Raw genomic sequence first — 15,254 nt, 5'->3', positions numbered from 1 at the left:
TTCTAGCTGCAAATCCATGATGATATGTTCTCTTTTCCCTTCCTCAACCAACTCTCAAGTTTCTGACTGAAATATTTAGTTTGGGAATATTTGCAAGTGTATTACATGTATATAAAATATGAATATTATAGTATATATATTAGCATATGTATACATATACATATTTATATATATCTTTGTACTTAACATATCTATATCTATATGTATGTGTATATACCAAAAATATTAAAAACTACTTTGTGGTTAGACACACTAAAATAGAGATGGTAAATGGAATGCTTTATTTTAATAAATGTTATAAGCATTATTCATCAGACTATTTTTCTGGTAATTCATAGTGAGAAAATATATTATGAAAAGAATGAGAAATTGCATATCAATGGTGGAGATAGGAGGTAAATTGAATGACGTCCATGGTATTAACACTAAGATTCTCTGATACTGTAAAAATGAACAAACAAAAGAAGGGAAATTAAATTACTCTATAAAAATAATATGTAAACACAACATTCCTTATTATCATCGCTATCATTATCCCATCATTTAAATCCTCTGCAGCCTCATTATGGTACAGAATATGTGTTATTTAAGAAGAAGAACTGCTTCTATTTTATCTCACCATCCCTAGGATCTATCACAGTGATGGTAAAATGATAGAAATTCCATAAAGGCTTGTTGATTGATTAATGAAGTTGACTCTAGATTCTGGAATACTGTGGCATGGGAGCACTAGATCTGAAAGGTCCCACCAAATCAGAAAAAACAAAAAAGAACAACTTTGAGTAAGAGTCCAGCATTGAATGGTGCACTTAATTCACAGAGCAGCCTTGCAAAGATTAGAATGTTCAGATATTGATCAATGTTGCTGCTGTTGTCATAGGCATAAGAATTTAAGAAGGTCATCTACTAATGTCAGCTAAGATGTTAAACTTCATCAGTGAAGAACATAACTTCAACAATGAAATCAAAGCTCTTTTGAAATGTTGTTACTGTTAATTTAATAATACTAACAAAATAAAAAATAATCCAATTTAAGTTTCTGATCAAGTGATGAGTGGAATCTGGCACCTTCTCAAAACTCCAAGAATAGATTCCCACTGAGCTTTGGAAATTCTCAGGAGCAGGTCTGACACATAGGTTTCTATTCTTATCAAACTGCCATTAGCTTGAATTTGTTTCAAGAACAGCAGAACGTGGACAAAAATTTAATTCAGGATTACAAGCCCAGTTTTCATTCATAGCTAGATTCAAGATAGAGCAATCTGTAATCACTCAATCAAAGAATTTTAGATAAGAATGTTTAAGAAAGACATAAAGATGGGAATCTGGTCATTTGAGAGTGATGTATAAGGTTGAGTTATTTCAGTAATGTCCAACACTTTGTGACCCTATTTTAGGTTTTCTTGGCAAAAGCACTTAGAGTGGTTTGCCATTTCCTTCTCCAATTCATTTTACAGATTAGGAAATTGAGGCAAACCTCAATTAAGTGGCTTGCCAGGGTCACACAGTTATAAGTGTCTGAGGTTGACTGAATTCAGGTCCTCTTGACTCCAGTGTTGGCACTATATCCACTGTGCTACCTAGCTAACCCTCTGGAGAGTGAGAGTGAAGGTGAAAGATATAAATTCCAGTCTGGTCCACTTTATGATTCTGGAGTAAGTCACCCTTTTTGGCTTGAGGGTTTGTTTTATTGTTTGTGTGTGTATGTACGTATGCATATGTGTGTGTGTATGTGTGTGTCTGTTTCCCTACACTTTGATGTGAGAATTGCTAGAAGTCAAGATGAAAAGATGCTATGGGATGAAAGAAACTAATCTTGTCTGAGAAAGAATATTGACTTTATTATTAGAATATCTGGGGTCAAATCCTATGCTAATTATGAATTCATGATGTTTGAGTCAATCCTTTACATATCATATTTTATTCTCTGTTTCTTTATCTATAAAATGAAGAGGCTGAGTCCCTCACATATTCGACAAAGTTCAGGTGGGGGAAAAACCAATCACCTACATTATACAAATATGCTTTTGGGGGCTGTAGATTCTGATTCAGAATACAGGGAATGCAGGGACACAAAATGCACTTCATATAAAGATAAATATCACTCAGAATTAGATATCTGAAATCTGGCTGACCTCCTTCTGACACTCTCAACATTTTCCATCATGTTTCTTTTGAAAGAGAGAAAAGATATGGAAGTTCAAATCAATTCCAGAAATGTTATTTGAGATACACAAGACCTCTAAGATAATATTCCTGTGATTTGAAGTCATGCTCAGGATAGAAACTCAGGGCCCAGGAAACAGCTGGAAAAGAAGACAGAGCAGAAAGTTAGTAAATGCCACAATGAATGATCTGGGCAAAAAGTGTATAAGTGTAGAGGAAGGAAACACCACTGGACAATGCACCAGGCTGAGAAGGGAAGTAGGATCAAAATTGGGCTAGAAGGTAGAATTTCGTTGAACATCAAAAAATAGTAAAGATATTCTATATAGCATTCTAACCTCACACACACACAAAATATCTCTCTCACTCACCCACTCACACCCCACCCCCCCACACACATACATAAATACATGCATACCACCACCACCACCACCATCTTCAGTTGCATCTATATCCTTGTAATCTTGGCCTGACTCTTTGATACTAAAGTAATTCTATGTGCACTAAACTTTCTATCAACCAAGGAAAGACAATTTTACTCCATTCAAACTACATCATGAGTATGTATTTATTGTAATCATCAAGGGTCATGAGAAAGTATGAATGGGTATGATTGTCAATGTTCCATGGAATATTGATTGATGTGATAACAATACACTGGAGTATTAATTTACATAACTTTGGACAGAAAGGAATATCTGTTACATCATTATATCTTGTTTACATGATACAAGAGGTAGAGGATCTTAGTTAATAAATAGGTAAGCATAAGGAATATATGTGTGGTTTCAGTGATATAGGGAATTCCTAGAAGAGAAACTCAATTCATCAGTGCTAAAAAGCACCGTGTATGTGTGTATGCGTGTGTGCGTGTGTGTGCATGAGAGATAGAGAGAAAGAGAGAGAGAGACAGAGACAGAGACAGAGACAGAGAGACAGAGAGACAGAGAGAGCCACAGAGACAGAGAGAAGAGAAAGAGAAAGAGAGAGGGGAGAGAGAGATGCTGGCAGAAGGAATGGTTTCAATGGTAAGATGACAAATTTGGTTTTTGATCATATTAAGTCTGATAATCTATCAGGACATTCATATGGAGATAACAAATATAAAGTTATAAATGCAAAACTAGAACTCAGTGAGGAAGCTAAGATGGGGATATCTATTTGGGAATCATCTATGTAGAGATAATTGAAATCGTAGAAGTGGATGAGATAGATCACCAAGGGAAAGAATATACTGAACACCATTAAATACTACATATATCAAAGACCAAAAAGATTTTTTTAAAGTCCATTGGTTGGATAATTAAGAAGTCATTAGTAACTTTGGTGGGAGTGGATGGTGGGGATAGAAACAGATTTAGCTTGAAATATGAGTATGTAAGGGAGAGAGAGTTAGAGATGATCAGATTATTTTTAGGGGAAAGGGATGAAGAAAGATGAAATGATACCTTGAGGTGGTGGCAGGGTCAAATGAAATTTGTTTTGGTGTTGGCATATTGTGAACTTTCATAATACCCTTACAGATTTAAAAGGATAGGGAGATACCTAATAGGAGAGTAAAGACATCAATAGCATGTTTTACTTTGCTAGATTCTTTCCCTCCTCAAATATCACCATATCTTTTTTGCCTGGATCATTCCTTCACCCCATCTCACCCTGAGTGTACTATATTGGTTTTCTCCATATTACATGCTATCCTCTTTACATCAGTAAATTATAATACATTCCTTTAGTACAAGGATTGTCTGCTTGTATTTCCAGCATATAGCACAGTGCTTTGCTCACAGTAGTTCAGTTTTTTTTCCTCATTTAGTTTGGCTAATCTTAGATTTGACTGAGGTCCCTGTTTAGATAGTTGTAACCATACAATCTGAACTTAATTTTTGGGGTAGTTGGTGGAAAATAATAGACATAACAAATCCAAAATACATTTAAACATTTAGAGGGTTTATATTTGAGAGGAGGGTCAATCTTATTTTCCACTTTCCTCTTTGAGGTTGCCATTTGAGGAAAAACAATATTTGCCTTATAAAGACTGGTTCCTGTAATAATTATAGAAAGATTACACACACAGCACAAAATTGCACTGGTTATGTTCACTTCTTAATATACAGGCAAAGTAATTATATATTCACAGATCTCTACCATTGTGTTTCTGTATCTTGGTTCAGAGGAAAAAAGGAATTGAAAGAATTATCAGTTCAAGAAAATGTACAATTTTACAGTGATGGTATTGAAAAGAATTTTAAGAATTTTAAAAGATTTCCTTACTATTTCCAAAGTTATGTTGACCTACAATATCTAGTCCTGTCTTAGAGACATCAGAAGTAAAATTATGAATAAGCTGCATTTCAAAATGAGCTTAAAATCAAATTTATGCAGAAAGAGAGCAGGGATGGCTTTTTCTAGCCCTGCTTGTCTACATGGTAAGCACTTCCACTCCCTCTTCTCCAATACTCTCACAGACCTTCTCCAAATATGCATGTGTCCATTACTTATACTGTATATACTCATTTTTCCTAGAGAGCACAGAAGCCACCCACACAGCTGCCCAGCCTTCAAATACAAACTGTAAGATTGTGCTTAATAACATGAATGCATAATCATAGAAATCGATTTAGACTTGGAAGAGACCTTAGAAATCATTGCTTTTACCTTTTGTTACATGGGGATAATTATACCTGTGGTATCTTTAGCATATGGTTACTTAAATGAGATAATGAATGTTAAGTGTCTGCTCATTTTAAAGCATTATATAAAGTCAGTTATTATTATCTAGTTTTGTGCCCTCAGTTTTAGATAGGGAAACTGAGACTTAGAGAAAGGAAATTACTTTAAGCAATATGACTTTATAGTCAGGCCTTAATGCTACAAATTTGTGAGTTCTGTGGAAGACAACCTTTCAACCCCAATCCAAAAGCATTCAGTTCATCCCAACCCAAACCACTTATTCCTTGAATTACACTAGATTAACCTCTTTGAGTCTCTTTCTTCATGGGTAAAATGAGGATAATGTTAATTTACAGAGTAATTGTTAGCTAAGAGCTTTGTAAACGTGAAAATAAATGTAAGAAACTATCATTATTGTCCTGGCACTAACTCATGTTGCTGACCTGGTCAACACCACCTGCCTTTGGCACCTCAATTTAGCCCAAATAATCCCAGCAACTGACCCTACCTCTTCATGATCTGTCCAACGTAGCTAGCCTCCTTAAATGAGAAGCTAGTGGTTGAAAAAGGCAGCCACAACTAGGGCCTCTATTCGAGGCACATGGAAAAACCTGCAAAGACAGAGAGAGAGAGAGAGAGAGAGAGAGAGAGAGAGAGAGAGAGAGAGAGAGAGAGAGAGAGAGAGAGAGAGAGAAAGAATGTATACAGTCTGCCTCTAAAAATCACTAGCTGCCTTCCTTTGAAGGCTTTCTTGGGAGCCATCTCTTACATCATCTTTCCTGCTACACTCAGTGACTAGTAATTTTCCTGAAATTTTTTTGTATCTGTTTAAAGTATAGGCATTGTTTTCCCCAATGGGCTTGCTTGAAGGCTACAACTGTTTCCCTTTTGTTGTCATATCCCCAAAAGTAGCACATTGCCAGACATGTAAAAAGAGCTTTAAAAATGCTTTTTGTTTCTACTATGTATGTGACTACAATGTAACATATAGAACACATATAAATAAGATTAAATAGTTACAATCCCAGAACGCAATGAGATACTTCTGACCCTGATCTTGTGTGAACTTTAGGAAGTAATCTACCATAGACTGAGGCACCTATAAATCTCCCGTGGTTTATATTAAAGCCCTTGGGCTAAGAAGTGATAAAGGACCATGACTAGAAACTCCAATTTAGGGAAGCTAAAAGCATTGGATTGGCCATGCAGAGTAAGAGCCAATAAGAAACAATGAATTGTTTGTAACATAGAGTTCTTAGCAATTCGTAAAGCCTGGAATTTACAATAAATCTGGAAAGGTAGGTTACAACCAGATTCTGAAGAACTTTAAATAGCAAAAAAACCTATTTTATATCTTAGAGCTAATAGGGAACCACTGGAGCTTTCTGAGGAGGGGAATGATATGGTGAGATATATGTTTTAGAAATATCATTAATAATTACAAAACACTTCACACAAATATAGTTCTAAACAACTGGAAAATTATTAATTGTTTATGAATAGGCTGAGGTAATATAATAAATACACTATAACCAAAATTAGTTTATTTATTCAATGACATACCCATCAAACAACCAAATAATTATGTTTTTTAGAGCTAGAAAAAAATAGTAACAAAATTCATCTAGAGGAGCAAAAATATCAAGTACAGCAAGTGAATCAATGAAAAAAAGTGAAACAGAACAGCCTAGCAGTACCAGATCTCAAACTTTACTAAATAATATAATCATAAAAATAATCTGATACTGAATAAGAAATAGACTAGCTTATCAATGGAATAGATTAAGCAGATGTTATGTAGAAGCAAATAACCACAGTAAGCTAGTGTTTGATAAACCCAAAGATTTCAGCTATTGAGCTAATAACTCACTATCCCACAAAAACTACTCTGAAAATTGGAAGTATTCAGGCAGAACCTAGGTGTAAACCAGCATCATATTCCAAGGTAAGAGTAATGGTTTAAACATACATGGTGTTATCACAAGCAGATTAGGGGAATACAGGGGGGAAAAATTACCTCTTAGGTCTATGGAGATTTTATAATGAAACAAGAAATAGAAAAGATTATAGGAAGCAAGGAGCATAATTTTGATTACATTAACTTGAAACTTTTTTGTACAAACAAAACCAATGCAGCAAAAATTATAAAGAAAGCAGGAAACTAGGGGAACTGTTCATAGCAAACTTGTCTGATAAAGGTCTCATTTCTCAAATACATAGGGAATTGAGCCAAACTTATAAAAATAACAATTCCCTGATTGATAAATTGTCAAGTGACATAAACAGGAAGTTTTCAGAAGAAGACACAAAAGTTATCAACAGCCATAACAAAATGCTAAAAATTACTAATAATTAGAAAAATGCAAAATAAAATAATTCAGAAGTAATACCTGACACCTACCAAATTAACATGACAGAAAAGGAAAATTAGTGCGGGAGTGGATGTGGAAAAGTAGGTACAATAATGTGCTGTTGGTATAGCTGTGAACTGGACTGGTTTTTTTTCCCCCCCTGTTTATCTTTTTATGCCTCTCTTGAGACCTGCATTTGAAGATCAAATTCTCTATTGAATTCTGGCCTTTTCATCAAGAAGGTCTGAAAATCCCTTATTGCATTGAATTTTCATCTCCTTGCCTCAAATATTATGCTCACCTTTGCTGAGTAATTAATCCTTGCCTGTAGTCCCAGCAGCTTTGCCTCACGGAATATCATCTTCCAATTCCTTTGATCTTTTAATAGAGAACCTGCAAGGACCTGTGTGAACCTGACTGTAGATCCTCGATATTTGAATTGTTTCTTTCTGGCTGCCTGTCGTATTATCTCCTTTAGTTGATAGTTCTGGAATTTGGCAACAATATGCTTTGGGGCTTTTAGTTTGGGGTCCCTTTCAGGAGATGAATTGTGGATTCTTTCTATGACTATTTACCCTCTAGGTCTAGAACTTCTGGGCAATTTTCCTTGCTTATTTCTTGGAAGACATTGTCCAGGCTCTTGTTTCCATCATGGATTTCTGATAGACCAATAATCCTTAGATTTTCTCTCCTGTATCTATTTTCCAGGTCAGTTGTTTTGCCAATTAGATATTTTACATTTTCTTTATCTTTTCATTCTTTAGGTCCTATTTGACTGATTCTTGATATCTCATAGATTCATTAGCTTCTACTTGCCCAATTCTATTTTTTTATCAAATTTGTTTTCTTCAGTTTACATTTTCTTCTCCTTTATCATCTGTTCAATTGTTCCTTTTAAGGAGTTATTTTCCCCAGTTATGTTTTGTACTTCCTTTTCCATTTGTCCAATTGTCCTTTTAAATTCTTCTGTAATTTCTCTTTTTCATATTTTTAAAGTCATTGGTCAGTTTTTCTTCCATTTCTAAAATTTGCATTTTAAAATCCTTTCTGAGCTCTTCCAAGAAGAGTCTTTGTGCTTCAGACCAGTTCATATACTCTTCTGAAGTGTCAGATAGGAGTATAGTCTCCATGCTGACATCTTTGTTATTTGTGTTTTGGTCCTTGTCCCTATAAAAAGATTCTGTGGTCTTTTCTTTTCTACTTTGCTTCTCACTTATAATAATTACCCTTTTCTTAGCTTTTAAAATAGATCCCTGCATCTGTGACACAGGGAGCTCTGTCTCACAGTGCCTAAAACTAGAGGCTTTGTGTGTTGTGGCCTCTGGTTCTTTCAGCTAGAAGCTAAAATGCTGCAGTTTACCTGATGCTCAGCTGGCTGGTGTTTGAAAGCAGAGGCCAGGTGAGGTATTTTTGGGTTTCCCCACAGTTACCCTGGAGCTAGCTCGTTAAGTGTGCGGGAGGGGTGGTCTGGACACAGGAGGTCTCCTCTGCTAAGCTAGAGCATAGGCAACTTCAACAGTTGCTGATCCCATCTGTGCTAGTGTCTTCCAAATTCCCCTGGGGTGCTGAGGAACACCTGGGGTCCTGGTCTTGACAGTTGCTGGTTTCACACCCTTGGGGCTCAGGATCTTCTCCTGGTTTGTTGAGGTGGGGCTGTCTAGGACAGTTCTGATCCCTTCAGCCACAGCAAGAGGAACCCTCCTTAGCCATCTTTCTAGCCTCATAGGCTAAGAGTATGTTTACCCCTTCTGCTGCTCCCACTGTTGCAGGATTTTTCCTGGAGAGATATTCTCTGGGCTTGTCAAGGTCAACAAGGGGAGGGAGATAGCAATTACCAATCACTCCACCATCCTGGCTCCTGGAACCAGAAATTGAACTGGACTGTTTTGAAGAACAATTTGGAACTATGTGCAAAGGGCTATAAAACTGCATAGTATGATCCAGTCATACCACTACTACTAGATCTATACATCAAAGATATTAAAGCAAAAAAGGACACACACAAAGTTATTTATAGCAAGTCTTTTTATGATGGCAAAGAATTGGTAATTGAGAGGATGCCCATCAATTGGAGAATGACTGAACAAGTTGTGGTATATAATTTTAATGAAATACTATTGATTGTTCTATGAGAAATGATTAAGTAGATGATTTCAGAAAAATCTGGGAAAACTTGCATGTGCTGATGCAAAGTGAAGTAAGCAGAAGTAGGAGAACATTTAATACAGCAAAGACTTAGTTCCTTATGATCAATACAGTGATTTAGGGCTAGTCCAAATGAGTCAAGATGAGAAAAAAATGCTATTCAAATTAAGAAAGAAAATTTATGAACTCTGAGTGCACAATGAAGTGTTTCTTTTCAACTTTCTTTAATGTTCTTTCTTTTTGCAACATGGTTAATGTGAAATCACATTTGCATGACTTTATTTTGAAAATGTATATCATATTTCTTGCCTTTTCAATGGGTGAGAAATGGCCTAGAGGGAGAGAAGATTTAGAAATGAAAATAAAAGAAAAATTAAGAAGAATAAAATTAAATAGAACTTTAAAAATTGAAATAAACCATGTCAACAGTTGTGTGGAGGAAGAATTAGAGAGGGAAGAAGATTGATGCCTGGAGACAAATTAGGAAGCTGTTGCAATAGACTAACAAAGAGGTAATGAGCGTCTGCACCATGGTAGTTGCTGTATAAATGGGGAGAAGATGCGAGAGATGATTGTGACATATGGAAGTAGAAATAACAAGACTTTGCAACTCATAGGGTTTGGTGAGGAGGTGGGGCAGTGGAGGAGGAGAGGTAGAAATGACTCAGGTTTGAGCATTGGTGACAGAACAGTACACTCAACAAAATAAGAATCTTGAGCAGAGGGTTTGCTTCTGGGGATGGGGGGAAGAAAAGTCCCAGTTTTGAAATGCTGAGTTTGAAATATCCATGGAACGTTTACTTTGAAATTATTTTTAGGAGTTGGAGAAGTGTGGCTGGAGCTGAAGAGATACTATAAATGGATATGTGTGAGAGACATTTTAATATAGATAATAATCAAACCCATGGGAAGAAAAAAGGGATAAAATGAGAAAAAAAAGAATGAGGAAAGATCATATGGATGCATATCCACAATTAGGTAGTCAAGATTATATTTTGATCCAGACTATGGAAGGCTAGGAGACTGAGAAGGCAGTCAGATAAGTAAGGGAAGAATGAAGAGAGAGCAGTGTCACCAAAACTGAGATTGAGCAGCTTACTGAGGGAGGGGAAATAGTTAATAGTGTCAATATTGCACAGAAGACATGGAGGATAAGGACTAATTTTCATTTTCTGTCACATTAATTAATCTGGTAGGTGTCACATATTACCTCAGAATTGTTTTATTTTTAATTTATATTAATTATCAAGAATGTATAACATTTTCCTATGGCTATTGAGAATTTTGATTTCTTCTTCTGAAAGTTCTTTCCTCATATCCTTTTACAAAGTGGGAATGGAAAGGTTATTGATAACTCTGTAGAGAGCAATTTCAGTTGAGTAATAATTTTAGAAACTGGATTGCATGGAATTAAGAAGTAAATTGAGAACATTATTGGAAGTAAGAATTGTAAATAATTTTTATTTCTTCCTCCTAGGAGTTTGGCAATAAAAAGAGGGAAAGATAAAAAAATGATTGAGAGTGATAGAATATAAGCCTTTTGAGAGAAGGTCCTATTTCATTTTTGGCTTTGTCTACCCAGTATCTTCCGTACTGCTTGACACATACTATGTGCTTAGTATATGATTCTTCATAGATAGTTGATGATAGATGGCTTTACAAGTGTAACAGTAAGCACCTCAACATATACAGGGGGGACCTGTTACCACAGGTTCTTAGATCTGCATTCATAAAAGGAAAGCAGCTTTCAAGGGATTAACAATCATTTTAATCAACTACAGGTATCAGGAAAAAATCAAAATTTCAGAGAAAATACAGAGAAATCAAAAGTCAGCAGACATGCTTCCAAAATATCTGAGCATTGCATACATACACAGTTACCAGAGAGGAAAACATCAACTTCTGGGTTTTACCAGGGTGGAGTGGAGGTTGGGTTGGGGAGGGAGGTGGGGGCTTCTTAGTGGCTTCCCAGAGTCTCTCTGACCAAAGAGACACTTTTATCTGTAAGCCCCAAAGAGGGCATAACTGTCTGACCCAGTGCCTCAATGGAAAAACAAAAAAGGTTCTTGGGACCCTCCTCCAAAGCAACTCCCCTAATCAAGCTTCCCACAATGGCCAAACCCATCAATGGGTGGGAATGATCCTCCTTAATCATATTATTCAATCAGAGGTACTTTTAGTAAAGCAAAAACAGCAAAAAGATCCCATTTTACTTGCCATTGCAACAAGATGTTAGGGGCAAACAGAAATCTGTAATACTTAGAGGGATTCATTATCTCATTCATGTAACCACTCCTTCCACTAATATAGAGAGCAAATAACCCTCACCTCCTCATCATGGAATATTCTTGCCAGCATTAATTTGCAAATCCTATACAAAGTATCAACCCAAAACAGGAGGCTTTCCCTTAGATATTGTAATATTTCCTGAACGAATCAGTCACCTAATAAGTATTTACTAAGTTCTGAGGTGACAGGTACTAAGGTACTCACTAAGGGAGAGAAAGACAAGCAGAAACAGTCTTTATCCTCAAAAACTTACATTTTCGTGGGGAAAACAACATGCAAATAAATAAATACATATATACATGTGTGTATATGTGCACATATACAGATATGTAATGTGTTTGTACATATCAATATATTGTCAATATATGTAGATACAAGCATACATACAGAACAGATGGAAGGTAACTTTAGAGGGTGTCATTAGAAGCAGGGCAGACCTAATAACATTTATATAGCATTTATTATGTACCAGGCACTGTACTAAATGCTCTACAATTATTATCTCATTTGATCCTTAAAATAACCTGAGTAGCTACTGTTATTATCTTCATTTTACAGTTGAGGAAAGTGAAATAGATCAATTTTAAGTCCTAAATATCTGAATTGAACTTGACTCCATGCACAACCCTCTATCCACTAAGGCATTGCAGACATCAGGTCTTAGCTGAATCTTGAAGGAAGCTGGGAATTCTAAGAGGTAGAGACAAGCTCAAATATTACAAGAACAGATTATAGACAGTGTAGAGGTGAGTGACATGCTGTTTAGGTTTATATCCCCTATGTTTATTACATCACAGTGAATTATTTTATCTGTATAGTAATAAATCCGAATGAGGAAAACATGGCCAAAGCAAAAAGAAGAGTAAGAGCACATGAAAGAGACATGGGCTTTGAGTCTCAGACATCTAGAAGCTATATTAGGACACGTCTAATGCATCATTATGTCTATCCTATAGCAAAATGTGTTGTATATATTAAACACTTAATGTTTATTGAATTAATTAGTGGAACTTCAAGGTGTAAAGAAAAGGGGTAAGACAAATAGAGGAGATGTGTGATGATGTCATCATGTAGTATATTCCCTTGATTTGAAATGAGAAGACCTGGGTTTAAATCATGGCTCTGCACTTGCTGTCTGTGTGATTTCTGACAAATTATTTGCTCTCTTTTGCCATCAGTTCCAATAATCTATTCAATGAAGGTAATTTCTTAGGTTCATTCTAGTTCTGTATCTATGATAGCGAATTCCATGTTATGTTTTTGCCCCTCAACCTGTCCACATTTACAAATGTTAATTCTAAAAATGAAAACCAATATTAGAATGTGCTGTGATCAATGAGACAAAGTAAATTTGGTAATTTTTTTAAAGCAGGAACTATAATTCAGAGCAAAAAAGGACAGTGTGGGGTTTTAGTAAGAAATTTGAATTCTCTCTGATTGCTAAGCCAAACAGTTATACTAGAGCATTTTCTATTTTAAGCAACTGTTGTTAAATGCTTACTCTTGTGGTAAGTCCTGGAATAAGAAGTTTTAAGTGTCAAGTATTTTCAACCAGTTTGCTTTGAGACATTTGACAGCTGAACTGTACATTTTCTCCAAACGAAAATTTTCCCAATTTTCTTTTCCCTTGCCCTAAGATAAACCCCAAATCCTTGCTTTAAAATTAGTCCCTGAATAATTATTTAGCAAAGAAGAGAGAGGGTAGAACATACAAACATCAACAACACTTTACATGACTGCGTACCTTGTCTGACAGGGTGGAAGGAGCTTGAGAGTCAGGAGATAAGTGGCCTGGTAACAATTTTGCCACTCATTCTGTAGCAACATGGACAAGTCCCTTGAGCTCTATGGACCCTTTCTTGGGTTAATTTATATAAAATTTGATTCATAAAAATGAAGAGATTGAACAAGATGTTCTCTCAGGACTCTCACAGTCATAAGATTCCCTGCAAAGCAGGTTATTGTTGTTGATCATTGTCATTGAACTTGAAAAAAATGAGAAAATGACTCACATGCTGTTTGAAAATCATTGGATCTTTACTATATTTTTTAGCCATTAATATTCATGAAGTTTTATCTCCTCCACAAAACCTTCTTTGGCCATTCCCACAGTAATATGTTTTCAGTCACTCAATCAGCAACTGATAATTAAGCTATTGCTATGTGTCAGACATTGTACTAACCAGGAAAGATACAGATAACACCAAATATGTTCCCACATGCATGCACTAAAAACACAGCGTTCTTGGTCTCAAGCATAATGTAATGTAATGTCTCAAGACAACACATAAACATCCAAGTATGTACAAAATATATACCATATGGAGTACATGAAGGCAACCTGAAAGGGAAAGACATTAGTAGTTTCAGATTTTTGACACTGAGTTTTCTCGTCATTTATAGATCACCTATAAGGCATTTTCTCCATTTTTGCCAATACAGAGGTGATGAGGCACTTATTCTGTGAATGAGGAGTCCAGTCCTTGGAGAAAACATCAGGATCAACTGAGCTGAATTTGGGAAAACCATGAGGATTGTTCTAGGTTGCCAACTACTGTGGCTTCAGTCAAGCAATGTAGAATGAATTACTATGTTAGACATAGGAGAAAACATAACACTGACATTGCCATGTTGCTGATTTCTATAAGCAATATGTGATCAATTATGCCCACTTCTGGGCAAAGAGAATAGACTGCGTCCTTATGGTCAACTTATTGAAGTTCAAGAGAATATAGTCAGTCAATCATCAAGAGGCTACCCCCAGGTTCTGATATCTAGTCAGTAAACCAGTAGTGATCAACCTCCCTCCCTACCTCCTCCCTTACATGAGGGAAGTTCTTAAGGTATGAATTGTAAGGTCTCCTCCTTTGTCACCCTCACATTACTAATCATAAATGATAAATGGGTCACTCCCAACCTGGGTGTTTCTCAGATAAATAATTTAGTTCTAGGGAAGGGTACTAATCATAGAATCTGATTTCAAATTCTAAACAGTTGACTTCTCCGTGCTCCTAAATTTCTTAATGTCTAAAATTAGTGGGTGGGATCAGATAAATTCTAAGGTCCTTTCTGTCTCTCCAAATCCTTTGATCTATAGCTAATGGGACAAAGAAGAAAATGTTGATCAGAAATACAAAGTAGTTGATAGTCATAGATCCAAACTTTACCAGAAGCAAGAAATGTAGGAAGGAAACCAGTGTGGGAACAGAATAAAAGAAAGAACAAATTGTATTGCTTAAGGGTCTTGTCTCCAGCGGTATTTTTTAAAATCAGGGGCAATGTGCTGACTGTGCCCCCTCACTGTCCTTAAGACAGAACAGCTGTTTCCTTCCTAGTGGCTCAGACAAAATGCTTGTTGAATTGAATTAAATTAAACTGGACTAAGCTGAACTGAACTGTGGGAATGGTTTGGACATGTCTAGATTATGAGACTGGTAATTTCACTTCCCTCCATTTTTTTCTTGTGTTGGTGAAGAGTACAGACATTTAAGTATATTCTCACGGAATACTTAAGGGGCAATCTCAATTTTTTTCTTAGAGAATACTGCTGGCATCTCTGGGCTTAAGGCCAGGGATTAGATTTTTATCTGACATAAGGCAGAGCTGCCCAAGAGCCAAAAGAGTGTTGCAATT

The 15,254-nt window shown here is 36.0% G+C and overlaps 1 long non-coding RNA gene across 1 annotated transcript; it reads right to left on the bottom strand.

Moving 5' to 3' along the window:
* Positions 1 to 274: 274 nt before the first annotated feature.
* Positions 275 to 13,470, bottom strand: LOC140511222 (uncharacterized). The gene is made up of 3 exons (XR_011969471.1): positions 13,366 to 13,470; positions 2,136 to 2,306; positions 275 to 441 (listed from the first exon to the last, which is right to left on the bottom strand). It is a non-coding gene; the product is annotated as an uncharacterized lncRNA (long non-coding RNA).
* Positions 13,471 to 15,254: the final 1,784 nt, after the last annotated feature.

Source organism: Notamacropus eugenii, chromosome 6 (assembly GCF_028372415.1).
Source record: "Notamacropus eugenii isolate mMacEug1 chromosome 6, mMacEug1.pri_v2, whole genome shotgun sequence".
Classification (NCBI taxonomy): Eukaryota; Metazoa; Chordata; class Mammalia; order Diprotodontia; family Macropodidae; genus Notamacropus; species Notamacropus eugenii.
The sequence above is the reverse complement of the archived record's forward strand: the minus strand, read 5'-3'. Positions and strand labels throughout refer to the sequence as shown.